This window comes from Helianthus annuus, chromosome 2 (genome assembly GCF_002127325.2).
Source record: "Helianthus annuus cultivar XRQ/B chromosome 2, HanXRQr2.0-SUNRISE, whole genome shotgun sequence".
Classification (NCBI taxonomy): Eukaryota; Viridiplantae; Streptophyta; class Magnoliopsida; order Asterales; family Asteraceae; genus Helianthus; species Helianthus annuus.
The window spans coordinates 95,130,130-95,137,819 of record NC_035434.2 but is presented as its reverse complement, the minus strand read 5'-3'; the positions used below and the strand labels follow the sequence as shown (position 1 = coordinate 95,137,819).

At 41.1% G+C, this 7,690-nt stretch overlaps 1 long non-coding RNA gene across 1 annotated transcript; it reads left to right on the top strand.

The window, feature by feature from the left end:
• The first annotated feature begins 1,455 nt into the window (after positions 1–1,455).
• Positions 1,456–5,237, top strand: LOC118489056. Its single transcript, XR_004886021.1, has 5 exons — positions 1,456–1,691; positions 2,173–2,950; positions 3,102–3,359; positions 3,529–4,081; positions 4,274–5,237. It is a non-coding gene; the product is annotated as an uncharacterized LOC118489056 (long non-coding RNA).
• The last annotated feature ends 2,453 nt before the right edge of the window (positions 5,238–7,690 follow it).

Here is a 7,690-nt window from a genome sequence, read left to right as displayed (position 1 = left end):
CCGGGTTCTTGAATGACATATAACTGAAATAATTCAAATGGTTTACTATTAGCCAAATTAAAGAAAAAAACAACATCATTATCATTCATTATATCTATCGGATCTGTAAACGAAGACATCCGGTAGGATATCCGAGTAATATTTTGAATATCACACATCTTTCGAATATAACTTAAAAAAGTGATGTAGGAAAAAGTAGTTTCAACTTCTAAACCACGTCTAGTAATACAATCGTGACCGGCAACATACTCGATGTTCCCGTTAACAACCTCCCACTTACCCCCGGCGTATATCACACACTTAACACCCATGAGTTATACTAAACGTGACCAAACAATGTATTACTACAAAGATAACGAGAAGACAAAACACAGATGTGTGTAAAAGACAAAAAACAGATGTATATTTATACATACGAAATTATAAATAAAAAAACATGTCTAGCGGCTTGGAATTGGAATGAAACGGCTTGACCAAGGTGAAACGGCTTGGCGGGAAGCTGAAGCGGCTCGTTTGCAGGGTGTAGCGGCTTGGAAGTTTGATGAAGCGGCTTGGAACAGGTTATAGCGGCTTGGAGGTGTAGCGGCTTGGAAGTCTGATGAAGCGGCTTGGAATGGGGTAAAGCGGCTCGGCTTTAACATGAAGCGGCTCGGCGAGGCAGTCCTCATAGCGGCATAAATCAGGTGTTCTGCGAAGCGGCTTGGCTTGGGGGGGAAGCGGCTCGGCTGCCAGGCGACGCGGCATAAAGCCGGTTCAGGCTTCAGGGACACGTGTCGGCTAGCTGGTGGTTGGATTGAAGGTGCATAAATATGGGAGTTCACTTTGATGGGAGGGTGCATTATGCCCGGTCAAATGGCTATTTTGGAAAATGGCTTGGTCAAACGGCCACTTTGGTAATTTTCCCAATAATAAACGTAGGGTAATGATTAATACTAACCACAGAGAATGAGGAATTAAGGATTACGAAGTAATCAGGTCGCCGTCGCTTAGATGATAAGCCCTAGGGTTTGAGAGTTTTCTTTTGTAACCGTTTATGTGCACCTCCTAAATTAATATAATCACGTACAAGGGTTGGGCCTATGTTGGGCTTGGCGAATCAGATGGGCCAGCGAATCTAATCTATTTCGTCAAGGTTAGGCTTGGCGAAACACACTTGTGTTTTGTCGAGTCATTATTGGCGCATCACAACCCTGATTCGTCGAGTTGGTTTGATGGTGAATAAGTCTAAGCGTTTTATATCAATCCATGTTATATATATACAACAACAACAAATCGCATAAGTGCACAATCGCATCACGTTTCATTAAACATAACATGTACAGTTACAGGTCAACAAGTCAAACAGTCAAAGTCAATGGTCAAAGTCAACGTGCATTCAAAGCCGAAAGGTCGAGTTGTCACACAACCTACCGATGATCCAGTCAGCGATCCTCGAGAGGAAGGGATTAACCCTTCTTGACGAGATCAGTGAGTTAACCCTGCCCGGTTATCCATTGTTTCATCAACTATGTTCGCTAGTTTTCATCAGTTCCTTGGATCAACAGTAGATGATTCAATCTTTGACCAAGCCCGTAGGCTTGTTAGCATCCAAATATCTCCTGAAGCACCTACCCCGGTGAATGTTGAACATGAGCCATCTTCGTTCTCTTTCAGTACCCCTTCAAACCCAGTGACTCAAATCAAGGAAAACGGTAATATACCCATGTCAAACATTGTTATTTTTTTAATTTTTTTTTGTTATGGCCGTCCATAAACCCTAGATGGTGAACATGGGTAAACAGATCTTTTACTCGCGAAACTTGTCATGTTTTTTGTGTCATCTGTGTTGTAACCCCCCCCCCCCTCCCCCCTAGATAACTTAGGTTAATAGTTCTACTCGCTAATGTTGATGTGTGTTTTTGTACTGCTGGAGTTTGCTTTTTCAGATTGTTTTTAAGGTTTGCATTTTGTCAACCATTCTGTCTTAGTTCAGCTTCTCCAAACTAAATTTAAATTATGTATTTTGCCTTTTTTTTGTCTCTGAGTTTACATTTTAAAACTATACCTTGTTGTGTTTGCAATTGGAATGCAATTTGAATGCATTTTTGTCACTTTTTAGTTGATACAAAGCTACTTGTCATTCTAAAGTTATAATGATCTGTATGTTTTTTTGGGTTTTTTTTTGACATGTAGAGCGTAGCCAGCAATGCGAAGAGGAATGCCCTTCGTTGTTCACCCCCAACGGCACGCATTACTGGATGCCGTATTGCTCACCCCACCTTAGGCCACAACTGACTGCCGTGTTCTAGAAATGGCATGACGTAGTTGAGATGTATGATAAGTATGCTAAGAAGTTCGGGTTTTCGATTAGGATCGGTTCCGTTAAGAGGAAGCATGGAGCCATCACGCATCGTTACCTTTTGTGCGTGAACCATGGAAAACCCCAACTGAAAAGGAAGTTTGACGCGTTGGATGACACTTCTTTAAAGATTAGGCAGTCCACGTTCCGTGTTTGCGATTGCAAAGCTTGTATCCGTGTCAAGTTTCTTCAGCCCTTGCAAACATGGGTGTTGTACCACTTTGAAGAGCATCACAATCATCCGATGGTTCCCTGCTATAATAGAGATATCACAAAAAAGGACGGAGACTAGACTTCATCCACCGTGTTAGTCTTAACAAGGTGGGACCATCGGTGGCCCACAAACTGCAAGTAAGTTTGAAGGGCGGTCATCACAATGTTAAGGGCACGGCAGGAGATTACAAGAATTTTTCGCGGAGTCTTCGCATGTTTATCGGCGACAGGGATGCGCAACTAGTCATTGACAAGATGGCATTTGCCTAATTACACTTTCAAATACAACGTGGAGAATGGGGAGCTACGCCACATGTTCTAGGCGGACGACATTTCTAAGCTAAACTACCAAGCATTTGGTGATGTTATTGCGTTCGTCGCCACATACCGAACAAACACGTAACTATAATCGCGTTTATTATAGTATTTCAGCATTTTATCGCCGCTGCATTTTTTTTAATTTTGTTAAAAAATCTGTTTTGTTTTTTATGGTTTTAAGTGGTAAAAAAAAAATTAAAAAATGACCCGTAAATTTATGCGTATGATATAGGTACAATCTTATTTTCGTCCCCTTTATCGGAGTGGACAACAACAAAAGGTGCGTGACATTTTGAGCGGGGCTTTTGTTTTGCGAGACCATAGAGGCTTACACTTGGTTGCTTACGGCATTCCTTGAAGTGCACCACAATCATCCTACTCTTGTCTTAACTGACCAAGACCCGGCTATGGGCAAGCTGTCAGTGTTGTTTTCCCGGGTTCACTTCATCGACTGTGCATGTGTCACATAACGAAGAAGCTGCCCTCAAAGGTATTTTCTCTCTTCCGAAAACGTGACATCTATCCAAGTATGCGTTGTAATTGTTCCCCCTTGCCTAACTCATAAATGCCTTTGCATATTCTCTGTGTGGAACATTTACATCAGCTTGTTTTCGAACGTTTATTTTTTTCATAGACTTGAAGGTTGTTTTTATATTCAGATTGCAGGTGATGTCGAAGACAACACCGAAGTCAGAGCAGCCTTGCATAAACTTGTGTGGAACATTTACATAAAACCTGAAACATTCGAGCGTAGGTGGGCGAAGCTTTTAGAAAAGTACGGCCTAGAAAATCACGATTGGCTGAGAGATATGTTCAACATTAAGGAGATGTGGGTTCCAGCATACTTCAGATAAATCTCGATGTCATGCCTCATGAAAACTACTTCCCGCTGCGAGAGTTCTAACGCTATGTTCAAGGTTAATTCTTCCTGGGTGAATACGTTAGTCCAGTTTCTGTTGTGTTACGATGCAACTGTCGAATCACAGGCATACAATCAGAGGGTTGCCGACCGTGTACACAAATTGAAAAGGGGTCTGGAAATAGAGAAGCAATGCGCAATGTTGTATTCCCCCTAGCTTTCTCGTGGTCCGTAAGGAGATATACAAGGGAATGACGTTCTGCTACATCACAACAGTTGAAGAAGATGATGCCATCAAGACCTACACTGTAACCCACCTGGATAAGCTGACCGAAGTCGTGAACAATTTTACGGTAATGTACCTACTTTTTATTAATTTATTCTGCTTTCCTTCTTTTTTAAATGCGCATGGGTTTTGATCCCCCTCCCCCCCCCCCCCCCCCCATGCAAGTGAAAGCTGACGCAAGGGAGGAGTCCACAACATGTTCTGATAACTTGTGGACCCGTATTGGATATCTGTGCCGTCACATATTCTGTGTTTTTAGTCACACGCAGGTGGATGAAGTACCGACGAAGTACATGGTCATTCGTTGGGGCCGTCATGTGCTTCCAAAATCAGTTTTCTGTGTTGAACACAGGTTTGGGGTCGATCTGTCCCCCCTCGTAGTGAGTAGGAACAAGCTGGTTGAATGTTTCACCACGGCACTGGATGAGATGTTGGGCGACTGATGGAGGTTTTTTTTGGAGAAACCCTAGGCACTAAAGAAAGAAATCATAGATGATTGTCAGGCCAGAGTGACTGTGGACAGGACGGACACCGAAGACATAGCTAGTATGTTGGGAGGTGTCGTCGAAGTTGACGTTTCTTGCTCGAACCCCCGAGGCGTGCCTAATAAAGGATGTGGGACCAACAAGTGTCTCATTGGACCAGGAGAGAAGGCTGTCCAGAATAAAAAGAAGCACCCCTGACTCTGCAACACTTGCTACCAGTATGTAACTGGTCACGACTCGCGAAACTGTCCGCAAAAGTAGAAGCAAGCAGAACCTTAGTGCGGGGTTGATCTGTGTTGGGGGTCGTGGGTTGTTTTTTGTGAGTGCATATGTCTATCGCTTCCGTCAATCACGTATCATAGCAAACAGATGAGACAAGACAAGGTTAAGAAGTGTTTAAACATTTACAAGCTAATCCGCACGAACCCATGCATGCTTGGTCCGCACGGATGGACATGCATGTTAATCCGCACGAATGTGAGTGAAACTAGGGTTTGTGGCATTTGTTGATCCGCGCAATCCAGTTCTGCACCTAGCTAGTCCATCCGCATATAGTTGTTGATTCGCGCATAATGTTCATCCGTGATTATATGTTTGGTGCGGATCAAGGGTCTCTATATATAGAAGTGTTACGTCTTGTTCATTGGTACAACTTTGGACTTTGAGTAGAGAAGCTCTATCCAATTGATTTCTTGGTTGTGTACTTTCAAATCGTTAATAGAAATCAGTTTATAATTACTTGTTCTTGTTCAATCCACTCTCGTATTTGGATTCCGCACAAGATACGAGATCTACGCAATCAACGGAGCATTCAAGTACATCGGAATCGATCCTAACACGCACTCTCAAGTGGTATCAAAGCGGGAGATTGATTGCAAGGACTGAAGATACAAGATTCAAGCCTTTCAGATTCAAATCAGAGCAAATTTCATCATATTCTTCTCATTCCTCTTCTACTCATTCTTTTCAAGTTTAAAACGCAAATTCACGACGTTTCGATGGTTAAAAACGGCTAATTTTTAAACATGTTATGCGAAATCAGTTTTTAAACAATCCTTGAAAGTTTTAGATCTAAATTCAAACAAAATTTGCTGAAAAACTTGATAAACATGGCTGGTAGTTACGTGTAAGTGTACGCACGGATCGGTAGAGCTTTTTTGCACGGATCCAGTTTCATTCATTCGTGCAGATCTAATTGTAGTTTGCAGATTTGTGTATTTTTTGAATTCAAGTCAGTTCGCACGGTTCAACAATCCTCATCAGCGCGAACCAACATCTCTTGTTTGCAAGAATCAAGAATCTAGGGTTATGGAAGTCAATTCGCACGAATCAAGACGCACGGACCTACACATTCCACGTTCGCACGAATCAAGTCTTCTTGTTGTTTGAATTTCAAAGTTGTTTAATATTTTGTTGATTGTTTGCAGGTTATTCTCTAATCTCTCAAATCATGGAAGAGGAATTCTACAATGAGTTTTACAATGCTTTCACGTCCGAAACAACATCCACGCCAAAAATTGCATCGAATGTTATCTCCGAAAGTTTAAATATCGAAAATGCATACGGAACCTATCAGAAACCGCCTAAAGTAATGAACATAGAAGATTATAATAGGTGGAAAGATAGATTCGAGATTTGGATCAAAGCTTATGCTTATGATAGTTGGTTTTGGTTAAATTTTGGATACGAAAAACCAAAAAAATGATAAGGGTGAATTAATACCAACTAGAGAATATGATGAGAAGATTACACTGTTGCAACAATATGTTAGGGATGATATACTCTCGTTGCTCCAGCATGACAAAACCTCAAAATCGATGTGGGAAGCGCTACAAGCTAATGCTGCAGGTGGAAAGGAAATCAAGAAAAATAAAGTATCTTTGCTAAGGAAAGAGTTCGACCTGTTCAGCTGCATCAAGGGTGAGAATGTTCGACAGATGATTGAACATTTCTGTCATCTAAAGCTTGAGCTTGAAAGGTTCGAGATATCAGAAAAGACAAAAAATAAATCATCAACAAACTTATTGACACGTTACCACATGAAAATGATTGGCAAACGTATGTTATGATTATGAAAAATGATGCAAATTTGATGAAATAACCTAAGACACGTTGATTGAAAAACTCAAAGGTTATGAGCTGGAACTTTAAAAGAAAAATAAAACGACCAATTCAAGTTATTAGCAGAATGTAAATCTATAGTATCGTGGAAGCATGCTGAACAATCAACCTTCAAAGATTGGTACTGCTTTTAGTGCTGAAAGTTCAAATAATTTACCAAAAGGCAGTTCATCAAATTATGATTCTGGTTATCATTCATCCTTTGTATCAAATCAATCCAATCCAAATGTGGTTCAATGCAACATTGCCTTGAATCTGAATAACTCTTAGAGCATGAACGCTGACTCAGCCAAACAACATATGGTATTCTTAGCATCTATTCTGGAATCCTACGAAAGTCTAGTGGCGGGTAAAATTGGACACCCGAACATGACCAAGGAAGACTACAATCAGATCGATCCAAAAAAGATGGAGCTTATTAATATCAGATGGTGTATGGCGAGTGTAATCAGGAGAGCACAAAGGTTTATGGAGATTACCAGTAGATCATGTCTTGGAGGTCTTGAAACAAAATTAGGATTTGATAAATCAAAGGTCACTTGTTTCAAGTGCAAGCAAAAAGGACACTTCAAGAGAGAGTGTTTAAACCGGGAGGTGGATGAAAACGTGAACCCATTCCATGATGATTACTACAAGAAAGCAATCTACCATCGCAACCATGAACAACCACCAAAGATGAATCAAAAACAAATCAGTCAAGGTTCGTCGAAAGAAAGAAAACAAGCTTTGGTGGTAACTCAAGAAGACGAGGGCTTCAATTGGAATAAATATATTCCAAAGGAGAAAAGTGCGTTGGTTGTTGAGATTAAATGGACTCGACCGAAGAGCGCGTGAGAGATTGGATGAAGTGTGCGTAACTTTCAGAGAGGCAAAAAGAGGCCAAGAGATGGGATACCGAGAGAGAATACTTCTTAGATCCTCAAGGGAATCCGGCAGTTGATCCAAAAAATGTAGACTTTGATGCACTGGTGGCAGCTATTCCTACTACAGGAGGGTACTACTCAAAGATCAAAGAAGATAAAAATTATCTTGAGAAAGTGGAGAAGCGCATTAAGAAGGTGCTTAATGCG